Genomic DNA, 24,147 nt, shown 5'->3' on the forward strand with positions numbered 1-24,147 from the left:
CATCTTGCTGACTGCACCCTGCCCTGCCAGCAACAGCGGCAATATGTCCCATCTTTTAAACTCCTCCTCCATTTGCTCCACCAGCCTAGTGAAGTTAAGTTTGTGAAGGGCCCCCCAGCTCCTAGCCACCTGGACTCCCAGGTACCGAAAGCTCCTCCCTGCCCTTTTCAGTGGGAGCCTAACAATCACGGTTGGGAGCACCGTCATCTTGACTGACTGCACCCTGCCCGCCAGCAACAGCGGCAACATGTCCCATCTTTAAACTCCTCCTTCCTTTCTCCACCAGCCTAGTGAGGTTAAGTTTGTGAAGGGCCCCCCAGCTCCTAGCCACCTGGACTCCCAGGTACCGAAAGCTCCTCCCTGCCCTTTTCAGTGGGAGCCTACCAATCCCCTCCTCTTGATCCCCCGGGTGCACGACGACACAGCTCACTCTTACCCAGGTTGAGCTTGTACCCAGAAAAGCCCCCAAATTCCCTAAGGATCTCATCACCTCCGGCATTCCCCCCACTGGTTCCGCCACATATAGCAACAAGTCATCTGCGTATATGAAACTGGTGCTCCTCCCCACACCCGCCCAGACCCCTCCAATTCCTCGACTCCCTCAACGCCTTGGCCAGGGCTCGATTGCCAACGTAAAGAGCAAGGGGGACAGGGGACACCCCTGTCCTCGTCCCCCGGTACAACCAAAAGTACTTCGATCTCCTCCTATTCGTGGCTACGCTCGGCCATCGGGGCCTCATATAACAGCATCACCCAACATGACAAACCCCTCCCTGAACCCAAACCTTCCAGCACCTCCACAATGTACCCCCACATCACCCTATCAAAAGGCCTTCTCCGCGTATAATGCTACCACGATCCTCCGCCTCCCCTTCTACCGCCGGCATCATGATAACATTCAGAAGCCTACGTATATTGGTGTTCAGCTGCCTTCCCTTCACAAACCCCGTCTGGTCCTCATGAATGAGCCCCGGCACACAGTCCTCTATCCTTGTGGCCAAGATCTTCGCCAACAGCTTGGCATCCACATTTAACAACAAGGATCGGCCTATATGATCCACACTGCAGGGGGTCCTTATCCCGTTTAAGGATCAAGGAAATCAGTGCCCGTGACATAGTCGGGGTTAAGGGCCTCCCCCCCCCCCCCCTCCCCTTCCTATCCCTTTGACCAGCTCCTCCAGCTCAATCGGCACCCCCAGCCCCTCCACCTGTCCCTCCTCCACCTTCGGGAATCTCAGCCTGTCCCAAAAAGCGTCCCATTTCTCCCCCACCTACACCGGGGCTCGGACTGGTACAACTCCCCATAAAAGTCCCTGAAGACCCCATATATGTCCACCCCACTTCGCACCACATTGCCTCCCCTATCCGTCACTCACCAATCTCCCTGGCCGCGTCGCGCTTACGAAGCTGATGCGCCAGCATCTTACTCACCTTCTCCCCATATCGTACACGCCTCCTGTGCCTTCCTCCACTGAGCTTCCGCCTTTCCGGTGGTCAGCAAGTCGAACTTGGCCTGAGAAGGTTACGTCGCTTCCCTCAACGTCCCTCCTCCGTAGTCCTCCGCATATCTCCTGTCCACCTCACCGGCTCCCCCACCACCTCTCCCTCTCTCTTGCTCTCCCCTCTCCCTATGGGCGCGGATGGAAATCAAACTCCCCTCTAATCACCCCGCATTCAATGCCTCCCAAACCGTCCCCACCCCGGACCTCCCCATTATCATTGGCCTCTAAGTACCTCTTGATACAACCCCCGAAACCCGCCCAGCAGCCCACCTCTCATCCGCCAGCAGTCCCACCTCCAGGCGCCAGAGCGGGCGCTAGTCCCTCTCCTCCCCCAGCTCAAGGTCTACCCAGTGCGGGGCATGGTCCGAAAGACTATGGCCTAATACTCGGCATCCTCCCACTCGAAATCACCCCTGCTCAGGACAAAAAAAAATCGATCTGGGATAGGCTTTATGGCACGTAGGGAAAAAAAAAATGAATACTCCCTGGCCCTCGGCCTCAGGGCGATCCTCCACAGGATCCACCCCCTCCAATCTGGTCCTAACCCCCTCAACACCTTAGCCGCCGCGGGCCTCCTGCCCGTCCTGGACATGGATCGATCCAATGGGGGATCCAGCACTGTGTAAGTCCCCCGCCCCCCATTATCAAGCCCCCCGTCTCTAGATCCAGAATGCGGCCCCAACATGCGCCGCATAAGAACCCGCATCGTCCCAATTTGGGGCAAGACATTCACCAGCACCACAACCCCGCACCCCTTAGCCACTTGCACCGCTCACCATCACATATCTCCCTCCACTGTCAGCCACCATCTTTGACGCCTCGGGCGCACGGTGGCACAGTGGTTAGCATTGCTGCCTACGGCGCTGAGGACCCGGGTTCGAATCCCAGCCCTGGGTCACTGTCTGTGAGGAGTTTTGCACATTCTCCCCGTGTCTGCGTGGGTTTCACCCCCACAACCCAAAGATGTGCAGGGTAGGTGGATTGGCAACGCTAAATTGCCCCTTAATTGGAAAAAATGAATTGGATATTCTAAATTAAAAAAAAAAAAATCTTTGACGCCTCAAACGACACCCTTTTCCCACCAGAATCGCCGCCCCCCCCCCCCCCCCCCCCCCCCCCCCCCCCGATTTTTTGCATCCAGCCCCGAATGAAAGACCTGGCCTACCCAGCCCTTCCTCAGTCTAACCTGGTCCGCCACCTTCAGGTGCGTCTCCTGGAGCATAGCCACGTCCGCCTTCAGCCCCTTCAGGTGCGTAAACACCCGGGCCCGTTTGACCGGCCCATTCAGCCCCCTCACATTCCAAGTTATCAGCCGGATCAGAGGGCTCCCTGCCCCCCCTCCCCTGCTGACTAGCCATTACCCGACCCCTGCCCGCCCCAGGCCAGCGCCCCCCCGCTCGGCCCGTTCCCCATGGCGGCAAACCCCCACCCCGGCCCCCCCCTGCATACTCCAGCTCCTTCCTGGCCATTTCAGCAGCAAGCCGGTACCCCCAGTACCGCCCCCACACCCCACCCCTAGGCTAGGACCCCTCTCAGCCGCGTTACTCCCTCCGTAGCACTCCCGTGAGCCAGCTAACTTCTGCTGACCACAGCATCTCCTGCCACACCTCCGACCCCTCCCAGCGTGGGGCTACTTCTCCTCCCCCATACCCATTAGCAGACCCTCCTCCTCCCCCTCCCGCTCGGGGAAAAAAGCCCCGCGCTTCTCAGCTCCGACCCCGCCCCCATCCACCCTCAGCGCGCGAAACAGAAGAAAAGCCCCGCTTTCCCTCTGCCCGACCCCACCCCGGCAAAAATGACAGCACCCCCACCGGCCCCAGAAACACATAACCAGCTTAAAACAGCATGAAACAGCATAAAACAGAGACCCTTCCCACCAAAAGTCAGCTCAGTTATTTACAAACCCCCGACCCTCAGTCAGAGTCCAACTTCTCGGCCCGCACAAAGGCCCACGCCTCCTCCGGGGACTCAAAATAAAACTGCCAGTCCTTGTAGGTGACCCACAGACGCGCCGGCTGTAACATGCCAAACTTCATACTCTTTCTGTGGAGCACCACCTTCGTCCGGTTGTACCCGGCCCTCCGCTTGGCCACCTCCGCACTCCAGTCCTGGTAGATCCGCACTACCGTGTTCTCCCACTTGCTGCTACGCTCCTTCTTGGCCCACCTAAGCACGCACTCTCGATCAACGAACCGGTGGAACCGCACCAGCACCGCTCATGGCGACTCATTCGGCTTGGGCCTCCTGGCCAGTATTCTGTGGGCCCCCTCCAGCTCCAGGGGACCCTGGAAGGACCCAGCTCCCATCAGCGAGTTCAACAAAACGACCACATAGGCCCCCAGGTCTGACCCTTCCAGCCCCTCCGTGAGGCCCAGGATCCACAAATTGTTCCGCCTCGACCGGTTCTCCATCTCCTCGAACCGCTCCTGCCACTTCTTGTGGAGCGCCTCGTGCATCTCCACCTTTACCGCGAGGGCCGCAGCCTCATCCTCTCTTCGGAGGCTTGTTATCGGAGCTCCCGGATCTCCACCCCCTGGGCTGTCTGCGTCGCCAGCAGCTTGTCCGTATTCACCTTCAGCGAGTCCAGTAGCTCCTGAAAATAGCGCTGGAGAGTCTCCTGCTGCACCTGCGCCCACTTCCTCCATTCCTCGAGGCCTCCACCGGCTGCCATCTTGATTCTCTTCCCCCGCTTTTTCTTAGGCGCTGCCACCGCTATTCTGCTGGCCCCGCTCCTGGTCAAGACCATAGACCACTGGGGATCCGCTGCAGACACCTTCCCACGTCGGGAACCGTCGAGCAAGTACCGCTGGGGGCCCTTAAAAGAGCCCAAAAGTCCGTTCCTGGTGGGAGCTGCCGATCATGCGGCTTAGCTCTGCATAGCCGCAACCGGCAACAGAAGAGCAGTTTGGGGGGGGGGGTCACAAAGGAAATGGAGAGGGTACAGGCCCAACATGTTCCATCTAGGGCAGCCATTTTCAAAGTCAGGGTCGCGCCCCATGGGTGGGTCAAGGGCGGGTGTTAGGAGGGCCGCGGGGTCATCGGTCCTGCCGTTCCCGATCGCGGGAAGAAGTGCACAATGGCCAAGGCCAGCCTATAAAAATGCTTTTTTAAAAAAAAACGATGGAGTCTTCCTGCCTGGAGTGACGGCAGAGAGCTGGACCGACATCACTTACATCACATGCTCTAAGTGCGAGAGAATTTCCTTTACTTTGTAGCTGCCAGCAGTGCTGGTGTGAGCTCCAGGGCGTCTGGTGAACAACCCATGAAGAAGCTGAAAACAGGAACAAGCATATGAAGATGATTTATTGAGGTATGGGTCTATTAACTGTGCCACTGCAAATCAGGATGCAAAGTTCTTGTGTAGTATATGCAGGGAAGTACTGGCAAATGAAAGATTAAAACCCTCAAAACTTCAAAGGCACATCAAGACTAAGAATGGTGAGTTTGAGGACAAACCACTTGATTTTTTCCAATGGATGCAGTGAGATGTTAAATCATCAGCTGATAGCAAGTGAGATTATAAGGACCAAGCAGGGTCACTTGTCACATTAGAGGCATGCGAAAATGGTGGGTCGTGAAACTCAGGCGGCGTGTGCCGCCAAGTTCGGCCGGTTTGCGAAGGTTGGCCAGCATGGGTCACGAAGGTCGGCGAGCACGGATCGCGAAGGATGGCCGGATGGTAAAAATGGCTTTAGAAAGCAAAGAGGGTATATGAGAAAGCTCTGGTTGGTAAAAAGCAAGGAAAATCCCAAGATATTCTATAAGTATATCAATAGGAAGAGGATAACCAGAGAAACACATTAGGGGCCAAGGGGGAAATCTGTGCGTGGAGCCAGAGGACACTGATAGGGTGTTGAACAAACACTTCACATCTTCACCTCAGACAATGAGGAGGTAGATGTAGAACTCATGGAGAGGGACTGTAAGGGTTTTGAGCAAATTGTCATAGGTAGTGACAAGGTACTGGAAGTGTAGGCAGGCTTACAATTGGACAAATCTCCGGGCCTGGATTAATTGTGTCCCAGCATGCTGTGGGGTGTGAAGGAGGCGACTGCAGGGGTTCTGACCAAAGTTTTTAATTCCTTTCTGTCCTTGGAGGAGGGGTCAGAGGACAGGATAACAGTTAAGGTGGTCCCAATATTTAAGAAAGGTTGCAGAGATAAGCCAGGGAACTACACGCAGTGAGTCTCACGTCAGTGGTAGGGAAACTATTGGAGAAATTTCTGAAGGAGAGAATCTATCTCCACTTGAAGAGGCAAGGTTTGATCAGGAATAGTCAGCATGGCTTTGTCCGAGGGAGGTCATGTCTAACAAATTTAATTGAATTTTTTGAGCATGTGGCCAGGTGTGTAGATGAGCGTTGTGCAGTTGATGTCATTTACATGGATTTCAGCAAAGCTTTTGACAAGGTCCCTCATGGGAGGCTTAGAAGGGCAAATTAACATGGGATACATGGTAACTTGATACGATGGATTCAAAATTAGCTTAGCTGTAGGAGGCAGAGGGTGATGACAGATGGCTGCTTTAGTGACTGGAAGCCAGTGTCCAGTGGGGTACTACAGAGATCTGTGCTGGGTCCCCTATTGTTGTCATTTATATAGAAAACATTGATAACTATAGGGGGGGTAGGATCAGTAAGTTTCCGGATGACACATAAATTGGCTGGGTGGTTAACAGTCAGGTTGAATGTCTTGGGTTGTAGGAAGATATAGACAGGATGGTCAAATGGGCAGAAAATTGGCAGATGGAAATAAACCCTGAAAAGTGTGGGGTGATACACTTTGGAAGGAGTTATTTGGCAAGGAAGTATACAACGAATGGCCTGACACTAGGAAGCTCCGAGGAACAAGGGACCTTGGAGTGTTTGTCATAGATCTTTGAAGGCATGAGGGCAGGTTAATAGGTTGGTTAAAAAAAAGGCATATAGGACACTTGCCTTTATCAAACGAGGCATAGATTACAAAGGCAGGGAGGTCATCTTGAGAGTTGTATAAAACTTTGGTGAGGCCACAGCTGGAGTACTGTGTGCAATTCTGGTCACCACATTATAGGAAGGATATGATTGCACCAGAGGGACAGAGGGAGTGCAGAGACGATTCACCAGGATGTTGCCTGGGATGGGACATTTAAGTTATGATGACAGGTTGGACAGGATTGGATAGTTTTCGCTGGAGCAGAGAAGACTGAGGGTTGACCTGATTGATGTGTACAAGATTATGAGGAGCATGGACAGGGTATATAGGGAGCAGCTATTCCCCTTAGTTGAAGGGTCAGCTATATGGGGACAGAAGTTCAAGGTGAGGGGAAAAAACCTTTTTACCCAGAGTGTGGTGTCAGTCTGGAATATACTGCCTAGGAGAGAAGCAGGTTGCCTCACATCCTTTAAAAAGTACCCGGATGAGCATTTGACATGCCATAACATTCAAGGATTAGGTTCTGAAAAATGGGATGAGGTAGGCAGGCCAGGTGTCTTATTACAGCTGAACTTGCAGTTTGGTCTCCTTATCTAAGAAAGGATATACTCGCTACAGGGGAAGTGCAGTGAAGGATCTCCAGACTGATTCCTAGAATGACAATATTGTCGTATGAGAGATTGGATTGACAGACTGTATTCACTGGAGTTTAGAAGAATGTATTCACTGGAGTTTAGAAGAATGAAGTGCAATCTCATTGAAACTGTTGCCTTTCTTTTCCTGTGGCTCTGTTCCGACTATGGCAATCAGTGAGTTTGCCCTCCTTTCGTTTGATATCTATGTTCTAATGCTCAGAGCCGCCAGGTATCAAATGATACCACCACAAGGTTCAACCGGCTATCGATCAAAGAGCCAAACACCAGTTAGTTAGTTCAAGGTCAAGGATACTTTATTTACACACAATTAGTCATGCAACATAAACTCTACGAGTTAACTACACCTATTGACTAAGACAACCTAAACTTAACTTCAGGCACTCGGCTTAGGTCAGGAGAACAGTGGCCACTGTCCGATTCTGGATCTATTGAGTCTGGAAAAGTAACTGCTGCTCAGCTAGGCTCATCCGTCTGGTAGCGAGCGTTGAACTTGGGCTTGCTTCTGGTGGTGCTGCGATTGGAGATGGACGTTGCCGGGGCGCCAGGTCCAAAAGAGGATGAACATATGGCGGACTATCTTCTTATACTTGGGGGTTTCGCGCTCTTTTGGGCGGTCCTTCAGTTTGGACCCCACTAATTGGATGATCCTTGATCACTCTGTTCGATTCCTAACCAATAAATGGGTGGGGGCCTGGATGGCTGGGCGTGTCCCAGGCGGTCACTGACCCCGTTGTTTACGCTTTCCCTAAACAGGGAGTGGCGCCAAAATGTCTGGGACTGCACCGGTCGCTTGAGAACCAGTCCTTTGTCTTGGTGATGACGGGCCATCAAATGCTAATCAGCCCATCAAAATGCTAATTGGCCGGAGTTTTGATACCGTCTGGACTCCTAGCTTGCAAATATACATTTCAGGCTCTGAGACTGCCTGAGTCTTGCTTTGTCCATTTTACCCGCTAGGCTTTGAGAGTTTCTCTGTCCCTGGTTGTAAGTGGCCATCCCAGATGGCTACAAAACGTATAAAATTCTGACAGGACTGGACAAACTGGGTGCAGGGATGATGTTTTCCCTGGTTGGGGTTTTAGAACATGACATCACGGTTTCAGGATATGGGTAGGCCATTTAGAACTAAGCGAGAAGAAATTTCTTCAGAGGATGCGAGCCTGTGGAATTCTGTACCACATAAGGCTGTGGAGGCCAAGTGACTGAATATATTTAAGATATAGAAAGATTTCTAGATATTAACGGCATCAACCTGGATGGGGAGAGAGGAGTATGGCGTTGGGATAAAGGATCAGCCATGATCACACGGAATGGAGGAACGGACTTGATGGACCAAATAGCCTACTCCTGCTCCTACTTTCTGTGTTTGCATGTTTCAATCAGATTTCTGATTCTGAACCCTTAAATATCAAGAGTTAATGAATTGCACTAATGGTCCTGTCATTAACTAAAGTCTGAGATGCCCTGTTGCAATCACCACACTATCAACTTGCACTTCCAGCAAGTGATTCTGCAAAAGAAAAATGAGCCAGCCGAATGCTGCTGAACAAAGCCTAGCAAACCGCTTTCGCCATGAGTTGCCCCACTCATGCAAGTTCCAGCCCAATGCGATAACATTCAAGTGAGATCACGTACTCCCGATCACAATCTGCCACAATTTGCTATTTTATAGTAATAACACTATAAGCAGGCTATGTGTACCTAACAGAGGCAGGTCCACAGGTCCATTGTTTCCTTGTAGTGGTGTTCAGTTGCATATGTGAAAAGATTTTACCATGTTTTAAATGAGGTCACAGATTCTAGCTCCAACCTTCAGCATGTGAATTTTATCAACAACGTAAACTCTTCAAGGTTGGAGGATCGCATGAAGTGAACAGCAATTCAAATTATATAACAGGGAGGACTAAAGTTACTTCAAACAAAATTAGAATGTTACACCAGTGAGTTAAAATCCAATGCAGATGGAAATGTTTTACACCTTTTGGCTGTAAGGGCATTTGTATTCAATTTTAAAGTTTTTCCAAACTTAATCACTGAGTGTCTTTAAGACAGAGATAGGTAGGTTCTTAATTAATAAGGGGATCAGGGGTTATGGGAAGAAGGCAGGAGAATGCGGATGAAAAAAATATCAGCCATGATTGAATGGCAAAGCAGACTCAATGGGCCGAGTGGCCTAATTCTGCTCCTATGTCTTATGGTCTTAATAGGACCACACTCTAAATCATTGTCACCTAAATCATTGTCACCTAAAATTTCATAGCATAAACAATGTGGGGGCAGCACAGTGCCATAGTGGTTAGCACTGCTGCCTCACTGCGCCGAGGACCTGGGTTCGATCCCGGCTCCGGGTCACTGTCCGTCTGGAGTTGCACATTCTCCCTGTGTCTGCCTGGGTCTCCCCTTCACAACCCAAAAAGATGTGTAGGGTAGATTGGCCACGTTAAATTGCCCCTTAATTGGAAAAAAGAATTGGGTACTCTAAATTTAAAACAAATACAATGTTATCAATTATAAAATCTTCTACAAACATTATTCTTCAGACTGTCACAGTGAAAACAACTTTTTCTGCAATATTTGTTGAGGTAGGCGCACCAGGATACACAAGATCACATCTACGAATAGTTCGTGAGGCACTTTTCTTCCACAATACAAATAAAACTATCCTTAAATATTGCCACAATTTGAAAATCAGTTCTACCAGTGACTTCAGTTAGATGAGCAAAATCAATAGACAAATTTTGAAAAACTACGGGCTGGATTCTCCACAGCCCCACACCGAAATCGCATTAGGTGCGGGGGCGGAGAATCGACTTTTACGCGAGAATCGGGCCTGGCGCCACTCCCGCAAATCACCACGCGCTGGGGGGCCATTGCCAGAGGCCATCCCAGTGGTACTCCGGTCCCGACCGGTCGAGTTCCCGAAGGCGTGGTTCTAACCACATCTGGCCGGTCGGGACTCAGTCCGCAGACGGGGGGGGGGGGCCTTATGGGCGGCCGGGGCAGTGATCGGACGGGTCAGATGAAGCAGTGGGGGGCAGATCGGTGGGAACTTGTTTCTTGATCCTGGTCCATGGTTCGAGTTCACCATCTCATTCGGCGCAGCCGCTGGAGGCCGCCGCAGTGAGCATGCGCGGGCTTGGAGCCGGACGTGCGGAGGCCCGTATCCGCAGTTAAAGATGCATGAAGCACCCCGGGTCCCTGCCAGCACCCTGCAGGTAAGTGATTTGCTCTTTATTTTTTTCAGGAATGTCTGGAGTGAAATGCCAGCGTTCTTACTCCGCCATGGGATATAGCCCCATATTTGGAGAATCCAGCCCTACATCTGTTCTGATATAATGTAAGCCCGTGTCTGGAATGTCTTTTAGTGACTTGTGTCTATACTGTGGGTGTTTCCTCTGTAAGTCACAGTGAAATAAAACTCACTGTTAGGTGTTACTCAATGTTACGGTTCAGATAAACCAGTGAATTAGCATCCAGTAAGAACTTGCATTTACAAATATGGTGCCTCTTACCTAAGGGACATTCAAAAGAACTTTGCTTTTGCCATTCTTGTAATATAGGCAAACTACAGCAGCCAATTCACACTCCTAGGAACCATAAACAGCAATGTTATAAGTAACCAGATAATGTTTTATTGGTGTTGGTTGAGGGCAAATGTTGGTCAATATACCAGAAAAAACTGCTTTCCTTTTCTGTCAAACAGTAGCATGTCATCCTTTATATCCACTTTGATCAGGCAGATGGGGCCTCAGTCTCATCCTAAAACAGCATCTCTGACAGCACAGCACTCCTCAGTACAGAATACAAGAAGCAGCCTGGATTACATGCTCAGTTTCTGCTGTTTTTTACTCAAAAAATAATTACTGACATTGAGACAAATGAATTAGGTCTCAACATTTGCAAAAGTGAACTCCAGCTCTAAATATTATATGCAGAATGAGAATGTGGAGGAAATAATAATAATCTTTATTGTCACAAGTAGTCCAAAGATGTGCGGGTTAGGTGGATTGGCCATGCTAAATTGCCCGTAGTGTAAGGTTAATGGGGGGATTGTTGGGTTACGGGTATACGGGTTATGTGGGTTTAAGTAGGGTGATCATTGCTCGGCACAACATCGAGGGCCGAAGGGCCTGTTCTGTGCTGTACTGTTCTATGGTTCTATGGATTCTAGACTTACATTAACACTGCAATGAAGTTACTATGAAAAGCCCCTAGTCGCCACAGTCCGGTGCCTGTTCGGGTACACGGAGGGAGAATTAAAAATGTCCAAATTGCCGAACAGCATGTCTTTCGAGACTTGTGGGAGGAAACCGGAGCACCCGGAGGAAACCCACGCAGACACGGGGAGACGTGCAGATTGCGCACAGACAGTGACCCAAGCCAGGAATCAAATTTGGGACTCTGGCGCTGTGAAGCACAGTGCTAGCGTGCTGCCCATAGCATGAGAATATCATGAAATAGCATGAGAACAGAGATCTACTATGTTTTCTATCCAATGGTCCACACTAGATGCGAGTTGCAAATCTGCAATTTTTTTTTTTAAAACTGCATCAGTAATGGTGCCATTACCCATTAAACTATTGTTAACTGTTGTAAACCCCCAACTGGTTCACGAATGCCCTTCAGGGAAGGAAAATCGGTCAACCTTACTTGGTCTGATCTACATGTGTTTCCAGATGCACAACAATGTGGTTGATTTGTAAATGCCCTTTGAAATGGCAGACATGACGATCAAGGGCAATTAGGGATGGGCAACAAATACTGACACCCACATCCCATGAAAGAATTTTAAAAAAAGGAAATATGCAAAAATTCGAATGTTATCAAAATCTGAATTTTAAGCGCAGCTGTCAAATTAGAATGTAAATCCAAAAAATAGCAATTTACAGTCCTCCATTATTATTAAGCTTCAATTGAATTTAAGTGAAAGTGTTCTTTCAAACACATACTAGCTACAGTGCATTTTGTAATTCTTAAACCTTCATTACTATATATTATTGTCATGGGAGTGTCCCTTTAAGAAATGTTTTGTCTTATCACAGGGCTTCAGTGATGTCATTGAGTGGATGGAGCTGGGCTGTGGCTGAGTTTTACGTTCGCTTTGGTTTGGGGCTTATTTGTGGCTCTGAGTTTTTGCTTTCATTTTCACATGTGGCTGCTGGATCCAGACAGAAAAGTCTTGTCTCTCTATCTTCATTTTAAAAGCGGTTTCCAGATTACTTGATAACTTGAAAATAAATAGCTGCTTTCTGGAAGGAATTCAAAGCTGCTGTTTTGAAAAGGAAACAAGAGTGTATACCAGGTCTTGAGTGCTGTGTGCTGGGCCACACCTTTGAAAAGGAGTTTCTGGTTTATGGGATCTTGTTACTAAATTGGAACAGTTTAAAGGAGAAATGTATTAAGGGTTATACATAGTTCTGTAGCTGTGTGGGGTATTTATGTTTGTAGTTGATAAAAATGCTTACTGTGTGTGTTTATAAAAATGTTAACTGAATTCGTAGAATAACGCTCGTTTTTGATTAAAAGTGCTTGAGGCCTCTGTTGAATAACACCTGAAAGACAGGCCCTTGCGCTCATCGTAACCAAAATCTATAAACAGTTGTAGCTCAAGTGAACTCCTTGATATACTTTGGGGTTTTCTAAACCCTGGCCCATAACATCATTCAAGAACAGCCTTTTCATTAAGCAGCACGTAATTCTTTTCTCCAGTAAATATGATTCAATGACTTTCAAAACAGTGCAAGTGAAAAAACATGTAAGGTGACAATTATCCTTTATCTTCTGTCAAATTGGTGTCTCTACTTTTAGTGGTCCACAGCAAAATCCCTTTAATTAGTTGAAGTCAGCAGTGTCGCTATCAGATGCTTTTGAAAAACGAGACAGATTCTGTGTGAACAATTATCCGAGTCACACCTAAGCCACTGTGAAATGCAGCAGTACATTCTGATGGCAGCAATAATTAACATCCCCAAAGTGAACTATAAATTCTTATCTGTTTGTCGGCCACATAATACATTCCAAATCTGCAGAACACTGGTCATAAACAGGGTTGTGTCCGAAATATAGTTAAGTTTGCTGTGTTAAAGCCTGAAGGAGGTTTGTATATCCTTGGAAGGGTGCGTAGATAGAAGAACCAGAGCACAATGGAAGGAGGGAGGGCTCAGTGGGTCCATGAATTTTAATGCTGTCAACTTGACTATATTGTAAATACAACATTGTAATATAACGGAGCCCAAATTACATGAAAGCAACATTTGCAAACATTTAGCTTGAAACAGAAAATTTACAATAAATTTTTTTACTGTACAATTCAAAATTAATATTTTGCTCTTAGAAACTTGTAATCAGCCCTTCCCATTCTAAGTTACACAAGTCCAGGCAAGTCCGTATGCTTCACCCGATGTCTGTCTATGTATTTACATTGTGTATGTTTCGTACGTCCTATGTTTTTTATGTATAGATTGATCTGCACACAGAACAATACTTTTCACACATAACAATAAATCTAAATCTAAAATCTGAGCAATTTTATACATATTCATTCAAACATATCCTAGCCCTTTTTTTAAAAATAGTTTGGGATCATTACTTTTGTTTATTCACTTGTGTGACTAACTCGACATAAGGGAGCTGTTTGCTCTGAAAGTAAATTAAAACAGTCCAGGACGCGCAATTAGAAATACTTCATAGTCTGAAGGGAGGGGTTCTACAACCACAGAGGCATTTACTCCATCACTGGTGAAAGATTCAATTGACGTTGTTTCGGAGATGAAAGCCCTGTGGATTTTTACGTTTGGCTGCTGTGCAATTACTATTCCTTAAATCATGTGTAATAATAACAAATTGAATGTTAGTGATCTCTGAACTGAGTTTTTCACCTGCTCCTGAAGCTTACTCATGCATAATTCTGAAAGAATACTTGCCAATTAACGTCATAGCCGACATCTTGCTGATGAAGTCAAAGGGACTGACAGATAAACCCCATCATGTCTCTGTTGACCCCAAGCTCAGTGAAAATCCAAGCTGTACGAAGTAAGAAAATGAGCATATTGATTGCAAGCAGCTTTTTTCACTGAATATGTTCTAATATGCCAGGTGGAATAGATACCACAAAACAACTGCACACTATAGTGTGAAACTTCACTATGTTCAAGTAAATTTACATAGCAGTGTGAAGCCTACTTCAGAAAAGGCAGCTGTCAAGACAGTTCTAATCAGACCCGTTTCACTTCTCTGTAGCCCACTGTTGGTAGCATGCGAAGATCAGGAAAAATTCATTTGGATATTCAGTCTTCTGATTTTAGGCACTGTAACAACTAATTATTTACTAACACTGCATTTATACTGGAGAAGCACAGGAATGATTATTATTTTGATTCTTTGAAAGCTACGTTGTTTGTGATGCAAGGCTGTTTCCAAAGCAGCTTAATCCACTTAACCTGCTGCAGTTTCACCCATTTTGCTGGATTGCTGGTACACACCCGGATAGATTTCTATCCAAATGAGAAACGACTGCTTCTAGGCACAAATAGTAGCAATTTTCTTGATCTTTGCCCCCAACCCATAGCTCCTCGCTCCAATGGAAGACCCAATTCTCAGACAGAGGTTAGTGAAAAATAGAGACCAACTTGCAGTCATTGGCCTTCTTTATATTGGTCTGGCCTTCCAAGATTTCTCCACCAGGATGAGGGGAGGCATCATGGTCCCCGCAAAAGAGACATACAAGATTCAAGCTGACAAGAAAAGGCATTGCAACTGATCTTGGGCTTTATCCCATGCTTGATCTTAGGTAAAAGGCTTTCTTCTGGTTAATTCTTGATTATTCAATTGATGCTTCTCACCCAACATGCGTCTCTCACCGAGACATCCAAAAATAATTGCACTTTAAACTCACTGTTTCAGTAACAACATCACTAAACTTTTTTTTACTTTTTTTTAAATAAATTTAGATTACCCAATTATTTTTTCCAATTAAGGGCAATTTAGCGTGGCCAATCCACCTTACTCTGCACTTTTTAGGGTTGTGGGGGCGAAACCCACACAGACACGGGGAGAATGTGCAAACTCCACACGGACAGTGACCCAGAGCCGGGATCGAACCTAGGACCTCAGCGCCGTGAGGCGGTTGTGCTAACCACTAGGCCACCGTGCTGCCACAACATCACTAAACTGATCACATCACTGAGTCCTATAACTGGCTAGTCAGTTAACTACTGTCCCACTGGCCTTGTAATTTTTGCTTCTCAGGGAGCTAAAAAAAAACCCACTCTTCACTGTCTGACACATACTTTTCGGGCTTTATCTGGGTCAATGTGTCACTTGACCACTGTTGCTTGGCAACAGCCCAGTTTTTTCTACTTCACGTTTTTCATGTTTTATGTGGGGCATAAAGTCAAAAGGCAGTGGGAGCTGATCGCCATGGAAGTTAATGTCATAAATCAAGCTCTGAAGAAATGGATACCATGCCATAAGAAATTCAATGACCTTACAAGATTGGTCAAGGAGAGCGAATCATTTTCAAATGTTATATATCCCACAACTGCACTACTCAGCCACACCCATAAATCACCTACCAATCTCTCAAAGAGGAATCATATTTAACATTATATAGCTTCACCTCACACCTGCCTCTCAGCTTGAACACACGGTTAGCTATTCAACCATGATAGCCACATTCGCCACACAGATTGTATGACACTCACTGACACACTTCTATGCAGGAAACAGTAGACACAATTGGAGCCAGCAGGAACTTATGTTCCTGTCATGGCCTAATGTCATGGGCTAAACCTCTTGGAGAAGATGGTGCCAGCAAATTATTGCAATCATCATTGCCAAGGACCTGGCCAGTGATGGTGCTGAAGCCATTGAAGGTGATGGTACCATCAAACAAAGTCCTCCTTCTCATGTCCCACTTGTTACCTATCCGACAATCTCTTCTGACTCACAAGCTGCAGATGGTATAATCACGTATCTCTCACTTCCCTCTTTCACCTCACCATTGTGCCTTGTCCTTTCAGGCATCCAAAGGTGCAACATGGACAAGCAGTGGAGGAAACAAGCAGTGGAAGAATACCAACAAGAGGGTGACGTAGGCAGCATCATTATTTGATTTATCATTCGTAGCCGCCAGTTCAGATACTGAATCTGGGTGCATTATTGAGGACGGATTAGAGGTAGGATCTGCATGTGGTGAGTCACCAGGCACAAGTGTTCTCCATTCAAAGTCAGCAGCCTTTCCATCAACCATGTTGCAGCTGCTAGGGTAGCACTCTGGGGACAAGCACCACGGTGTGATTTCAATTATAAACTTTGTTTGTAATGTTCATTTTGTTGTGGCTTTTAGTTTTGCACGTTGGGCAAGCAGAAGTGTGATAGCCAGTCAGTGACAGAAGGGGGTAAGATGCTACACTATTGGTAAATGGTATAGGATTACTGGTAACACATTCAGATGAATTTTTTATGGACTGCCTGGCCTTGAAGGGGCCATCTCGGTCTCCACATCCCTCCTATCCTCATCCTTCTCCTCCACTCTACAGAATGCTGCTGGCACCTTCAGAGCCGTCCAGGCAGCAAATGTAGTGTTTCAGCCCAATTACATTTCATGTGGCAGCATGGTCTTCAGGCCGGGCAGCACGGTAGTGCAGTGATTAGCACAGTTTCTTTACAGCTCCAGTGTTCCAGGTTCGATTCCTGGTTGGGTCACTGTCTGTGCGGAGTCTGTACGTTCTCCCCGTGTCTGCGTGGGTTTCCTCCGGGTGCTCCGGTTTCCTCCCACAGTCCAAAGATGTGCAGGTTAGGTGGATTGGCCATGATAAATTGCCCTTAGTGTCCAAAAAGGTTGGATGGGGTTGCTGAGTTACAGGGATAGGGTGGAGGCATGGGCTTAAGTAGGGTGCTCTTTCCAAGGGCCGGTGCAGACTTGATGGGCTGAATGCCCTCCTTCTGCACTGTAAATTCTATGATTCTATGATTCACTGTATAATAATCTTTATTAGTGTCACAAGTAGGCTTACATTAACACTGCTATACAAGCATGCACACTGGAATCACAAGCTATTTTGAACAGCCCTATTTGCCCAGTTATCCCCTTTTGGTTTGCCGTGGCAGCTCAAATCCAGATGGAATAGCGAACTGCCACAAAGCGAGGATGCATCATGACTGCTGCCAATAAAGGTGAGAATGACATGAAAGCTAAAGGTTTTCTCCCATCACCAAGATGTATTTTCTGCTGCCAGCTAAAAGCGTCACTCCTGATGTGGCAAATGCTCTGCCTTCAGTTTGTAATCTTCAACTGTGACTCATTCTCTCCATCCTTTCTCCCAACTACAGCATGCTACATCCACCACCTGCAGAAAAAGTGAATGAGCACAGAGGAAAAGACCTATGTAAGAAGATCATGGACCTTAACAGGAAGACAGACCAGGCTCCAATAGATCAGCTGACACAGCGCCGTTTTGATATGCCAGAATCGATTTTTGTATGCCGCATGTATATATCATTATTTACTTGCACTGTTCTGTGAATAAAGATAATGATTCAAAACTAAAGCACTCCTCTGCCACAATGTGTTTCAGCCTTCACCCACAGAACCTGTACTATCCCACTCACAGATAAGTGTCATCATGATATTAAAATCCAACTGAACATGTAAATATAACACAAATAAATAAAAATAGAGTAAAAGCAACTAAAAATAAAAATAGAGTAAAAGCAACTAAAAATAAATAACTTATAACTAGAATAATGAAGCAGCAAGGTACAGCATTCACAAGAGTGAACTGGGACAGTAACCAGTCTGTGCAGGGTCCAAACAAGTAGTGGCCCACCTACAATCCCTTTCATGTTGTAGCTGGGTGCGAACCCATTCATTACCAGTTTAATGGATTTCAGGGCTTTTATACCAGCTATAATGGATGGCCAGAACGCATGGGTGTACTGGCATCCCTGGTACCAGGGTTACTGTGGTTTGTGCATCTGGGTTAACAGCACTAGCCGGCATGCTTGACTGCCTATAGTCACATACTAGCTGGACGTTGAAGAAATCTCTTTCAATTCTGATAATCGGCAGACTTTACACGCATCCCACAATATGAGCAAGCCTGCAATCCGATTAAAGTAACCTGCTCAGTCCCCCTGCTGGTCCCTGGCAAGAGATGAAAATGTAACATCTCAAGAGACCTCCCTTACGCTACAGTGGATGGCGAACCACAGGACGTTGAAAATATCTCCAACCCGGAAAAAATTAAGACACTTAAAAGTTCATTGCCACTGTCACAGCCACTGGAAATAGGGTTCCTGCTCAGGGTTGCAGCTGTTGTTGCAGCAGGCAGCAGATTTCAGTGAGGACATCTTTATTGAAGTGTGCTTTATTGAAGCACACATTTCGCACACAGCTGTTTTAGAATAGCTCCCTGAACATCCTGGATGGATATGGACCCTTGCTGAGTTATCTTCCCCCTCCTGCTCCCCTTCCATCATCCAGCAGCTTGTTCTTCTCTGCATGATGTCTGCTCATCTCTCAGTTATGATTTATTCGAAGGCAATATAAACTTGTAAAATCATAACAGCGGTCAGAAGAAGTCAACCAGCGTCTAACCTGCAGTTCTCTTTAAATAACATTGATGGGATAGGAGTTTGGGAGAGGGTGTGGTTTTCCTGATGTTGAACATACATGTTCAGCTGTACAAGGTTAAGAGAGGGTGCAGACTAGAGTGTTGATCTCCAAAGTGGAAACCACTTGAGTCAAATTGTCATTGTCAGACATTATTTGCACAGACAAACAATCTCACTAGATAAGTGACCTGAGCATATCACTACAGAACTGTGTGCATGCACAGCAGACACAATTTTGATGTCCAATAGGTACTATACACCCAAACAATGGCTGTCCAAATTTGCACCCAAGATAGATTTCTTTGCAGGTTGGATATCAGACGATGGTCTGGTTTGCTTAAAAAAAATCAGCTGGCAGCCTGCTGACATTACAGCTCTGGTAATTCCTGCACATTGCAATAGGCTGCCTTTCTTTTTTTTTTCTTGTTTTTAAGCATGACACAGAAAGACAATAGGTAGAAAATATATTCAGCATGTCCCAAAGTGCTCCAAAATCAATAAATTACTTTTGAAGCAGTTATTGCCATGCAAACAATTGAAACAACTAATTTTCTGCATGTGGCCTCTCCAAAACATTACCCATAAGTGTAAGGGCCCTTCCTGTTGATTGCCTTATTTTTTTTTAAACTTTGTGGTTCTCATTTTATCTGTTGATGTTTAATGGACATATCAAGTCAAGAGGAAGTGAGGAACTCAAAAGTTGCAAAATAGTGCAGAATTGGAGATATAGGCTATTGAAGCAGAACTCTGACTTTTTGGCACCCGAGCGATTGGAAGGATTTGGTTGGTTGGTTCCCATGTATTAGCAAAAGGCCATAATCTGCCCGTGATAAGGTCCTACCCGAGTGGCATGGTTTTCAGAGGGCGCAGGAAGTTAAATTTGGACCCTGGATGCTGAGAGGAGCAGCTGTAAGTGTCTATTTGTCCCTCTCTCTGTCTCTCACTCTTTCTCCAGAAATACCACTCATCTGCTGTTTTCCTGAACCTGAAGAGAAGGTCGTGAGACCTGGATGAATCTATAGTGAAAAATCTTTACAGACTAAAAACAAAAAAACCTCCAACTGAAGGCCTAGATTGAAGAAAGGTGTGCTGGAAGATATCCATCCAAAACATAGATTTTTATCCTTTTACTTTCATCATTATTTTACACCTTCTTTCCCATGTGTGTGTATATATATATATAAGTAAAATAGAGGTGGGGAGGTTAGGAATTAGATAATAGCTAACCAGTTGCATTTACTGCGTAGTTAATTATAGTTGTCATTAATAAAAATTAATTGTGCTTAAATTTACAAACCTGGTGACTGTACTTATTGGGCAGCCAATAGACCAAAGACTTTGAGTATTTTCTAAGAACTTTTGCTAATTTCAATTGTGTTGCAAGTCCGGGTGAAGTGAGTTTGGAATTGACTGCATACTAACCCAGGGTGTTGTAACAACAGGCATGATCGCAGGTTCTGACAAGTCCAGCTCTACCTCGCCAACACCTTTTTGAACCACTCCACTGCCTACTTTGGCCAATATCCAGTCATAGATGAGCTGCAATGTCCTTCAATTAAATACAAGCAAAATCAAATCCATTGTTTCAGCCCCCACCAGAAATTCTGCCCTCTTGCCACAAATTTCACCTCCTTCTCTGGCCACATGTCTCAGGCTGAACCAGGCTGAACAAGATCAGTGCCCAAGCTGACACTGTATTAAACTTCCAACTCAATCTCCTCTCAGCCTGTTACTATAACATAAATTGGGAGTTGAACTGTCTGTGGAAAAATTTAAAGTGAAGCAGAACATTCCTTGCATCAGTTCATAAAATCACAGATGAAATGACTGACAAAACAGTTTGCAGCTACTGTAGTCACAAGACAAAATAAGCAGCTGCAGATTACAATTAATATTTTTAACGAGATTTGAGAAAACTAACCAAGCAGAAATCCTAAAATCTCACACTGAACATTTTCTAGCAATCGAAGACCCCTGGATTAAGATTTACAATTAACCACTAATTTGTAGGATTAGTCAGAGAAACTGGCCTCTTTCTCGGTTTCCAATTAATCCCTCTCGAGCATGATGGAGTTCATTTCTAAATATATCTCGTGTGAAAACTATATATTTGTCACTTTTTGTAACACAAAGTTTTGATTTTTGTTAAAATCAATTTTCTCTCCTTCTCTAAACATACTGATCCCTCTTTGGACATTGGTTCCAAGGACATTGCTCACTTACTGTTATCTTGCCAATGTTGCTTTTATTCCTCTTCCAGCCTTGACTGTGGACATCTATAGAATGTTCACCTAAGGGAACATCACAAGCATCTCCAACTCTGTCCTCCCCCAACAACCACACTACACACAAGCATTCCCCGGTTTTAATCACAAATGCAACAGAAAATAGTCATACATACCAGGAAAATATTGGTGCATTAAAAAAATGTTTCTTCTTTTGAGTGTTGTCTCTGATGTATCAAAATAATTCATCCCACAATATGCCATGGAAGGATTCACAATTTATAACAAAATAATTGAAAAAATTGCTTTAAAATACGACAATTCCAACCTATAAGTAAATTAGGCATTGCAATCTAGGTACTTAGGCAAATAAAAATCTGCTATTCAATAACTACACAGTGCTCAGAAATGAAATAGGCTCTGTACTGTTTGTAATATGCCTAGGTCAGCCAGGCTAGATTTAGTTTTACACTGGAAAGGATCATAGCTCCAATGATGGCTTCTGTACATATAGCAACCATTCATAAAGTGCAACATCAACTAAAAATACCGTATTTGAATTAAGTGAATGTTATTGTCCAACATAACTAGAGCAAAATGGAAACAACAATATACTTAAAGATCTGGCTGGTAAAACAACAAAATAATTGGCTGGAAGCCTTCCAAAAATACCTTTGTGAAGAAGAGTAAAGTTTTTGTTTGGAGAAATTCACTAAGGTTTAATTAACAACGTACCACAGGGCTGAATTTCATCATCAGTTCCACTGACAAACAAGGGCAACCTAGGCAGACACATCCCAGCCACTGCCACTTCCAATACAGCAGTGTCTCATACAGTAGCCAACATGGGTAGGTCCAGTAAAATGTCTTGCATCAGTGCAAGTGTGGAAGTGTGGAATATTTCTTTTCACGTGGAGCATAATAACACTGGGCCCTGGAAATGTCATGTGATTCAAACTGTTGCCAGGACCTTGAGATGGGAAGTGACATTGAATGGTTCTTCTCATTTTAACTTAGTAAAATTGAACTTCCCCTTCAACTATTGAAGAGACCTGCTGCAGCGATTTACCTCACTCAATGTCGTACAGAGTTGGGGATCCCACCAGCGGTCTACCTAAAGTATTTCTCAGTGTTCCTGGGAAATTGTTATCATGGCCGGGGGTGGGTAACTGGAAGCTCCGCCATGCCAAAGTTATGCCACCATTGTAGCCTTCAGCAAAATCTGCTCTAATATTTCCAAGCCAAAGGCCTAAAGATAATCTTTTGTGGCAGAAATTCACTCAATTGAAGATCTTACGAGGAAAGGTTGAAGGACTGGACTTGAGGCTGTTTTCGTTACAGAGAAGGTTAAGAGGTGACTTAATTGAGGCATACAAGATGATCAGAGGATTAGATAGGGTGGACATTGAGAGCCTTTTTCCTCGGATGATGATGTCCAGCACGAGGGGACATAGCTTTAAATTGAGGGGAGATAGATATAGGACAGATGTCAGAGGTAGATTCTTTACTCAGAGAGTAGTAAGGGCGTGGAATGCCCTGCCTGCAACAGTAGTGGACTCGCCAACACTAAATGCATTCAAATGGTCATTGGATAGGCATATGGACGATAAGGGAATAGTGTAGATGGGCTTTAGAGTGGTTTAACAGGTCGGCGCAACATCGAGGGCCGAAGGGCCTGTACTGCGCTGTAATGTTCTATGTTCAACAAAGAAAACTGATTTTAAAACACTAATTTAAACAAATGCACTGTGTTCTAACCAGGACTCCTTCCTTAATTATTACCACCAAAAACCAGATTACCCACTCTGCACCTCACTAGTTATTCATGGGGAGACCTCAGGAGCCATATGGAGATGAAAAGAAACTTCTAACACCTAATTCAAATCACTCCATTACCATTCATAAAACTCATTCAAAGCTTTAAAACCTCAACTGATTAATCTCTTATAAAAACAATCAACTTCGAATCAGACTCCAGAAAGACAGCTAATACTTTAAAATACTCTTTAAACTGTCAATGATACTCAGAACACCCCGTTGAGATAATTGTAGCTTTTGAAACTCAATAGTACTTCATTTGCAGAAATTTCAACAAATGACCAGATATTAGTTTGTTTCTAATCTGCAGCAGATGTCCTGTCAATCAAAGCAGCCCAGCAGAGTTTTTTAAAACTCTCAGTCAACTCTCAGGTGCAGCCTGTTTTCTTTTAAATTTAAGAGCAGGGAATTTAAAAACTGACCATAACAGTTATCCACCCTTCAACAACTACATCCACTCCATTAATTTGTGATTCCCACACTTTGGTTAAGGCCCTTGCTACAGCCAAAATGCAGTCTGTTTGAACTCAACAATGACACACCCTACCACCTTTCCCCGACTGGCAAAAATTGGATCTGTTGGAAATGCGACGGGACATCCAGATCCCGCCTGCCATTCTTAAAGGTCCACAGAGTCTTCCCGATTCTGTGAAGATCCACCCCAAGTCTCTTTTCCAGGTAACCAATAGCTTTCAAATCCAATTCCTAAATTAAGATTAGCATGGTCACACTGAATTAGGAAGTACTATTTCATGCCAAGTTATTTTAAGAGAAACCCAGGAAGCCAAAACTATGTGTGATGTGTGCATGTGGAATCTTAATCTTTAATAGAATCAATTTATCAAATATATGTTGCACTTTTTAAAAAGGATTTTCGAAGCAAGCAAAAACAGGGACTCAAGACGGCTGCCACAGATCACCTGAGACATCCAGAATTACAGGTTGGTCAGTTTCTGGGAGTTTCCAATGTGGATTACAATTAAGGCATGCCAAGGCAAACCACCTACGAAATTACACACCTGCTAATGTCAAGAATTATCTCAAAAATTAACTGTATCTCGTCATTTGCATTTCTATAGTGTTACTTTTTAGGCAAAGATAGAAAAGCCTACTGGGGCAACGGCTATATAGTTGGTGCTGATATGTTCTTCCCAGCCCATCAAAGGGAACAATAATCCATTCATAAGTGACTGCAGGATCATTAAAGAAACTAAATACCTAGGCCACAATATAATAGCCAACGTTTGTCCAGACATGAGCTACTCAAATACCATCAGTAGAATATTCATCATCGAGAGGTCATGTAATGAGAATCTCCATTTTTGAAATGCATTTTATTGCAACGCTCTTCCTGCTTTTGGTAGTCTGAAGTAGTCTGCAAATGGTGCAGTAGCACCATCACTCTCTCCCTACAGCG

At 45.4% G+C, this 24,147-nt stretch overlaps 1 protein-coding gene and 1 long non-coding RNA gene across 3 annotated transcripts in view; one reads left to right on the forward strand and one right to left on the reverse strand.

The window, feature by feature from the left end:
• LOC119974469 (RNA polymerase II elongation factor ELL) overlaps nt 1-24,147 on the reverse strand; it is a 125,406-nt gene that overhangs the window by 86,331 nt on the left and 14,928 nt on the right. The window lies entirely within an intron of this gene.
• On the forward strand, nt 10,200-17,589 carry LOC119974470. The gene is made up of 3 exons (XR_005462507.1): nt 10,200-10,286; nt 16,092-16,263; nt 17,404-17,589. It is a non-coding gene; the product is annotated as an uncharacterized LOC119974470 (long non-coding RNA).

The sequence above is a fragment of the Scyliorhinus canicula genome, chromosome 12 (assembly GCF_902713615.1).
Source record: "Scyliorhinus canicula chromosome 12, sScyCan1.1, whole genome shotgun sequence".
NCBI classification, from domain to species: Eukaryota; Metazoa; Chordata; class Chondrichthyes; order Carcharhiniformes; family Scyliorhinidae; genus Scyliorhinus; species Scyliorhinus canicula.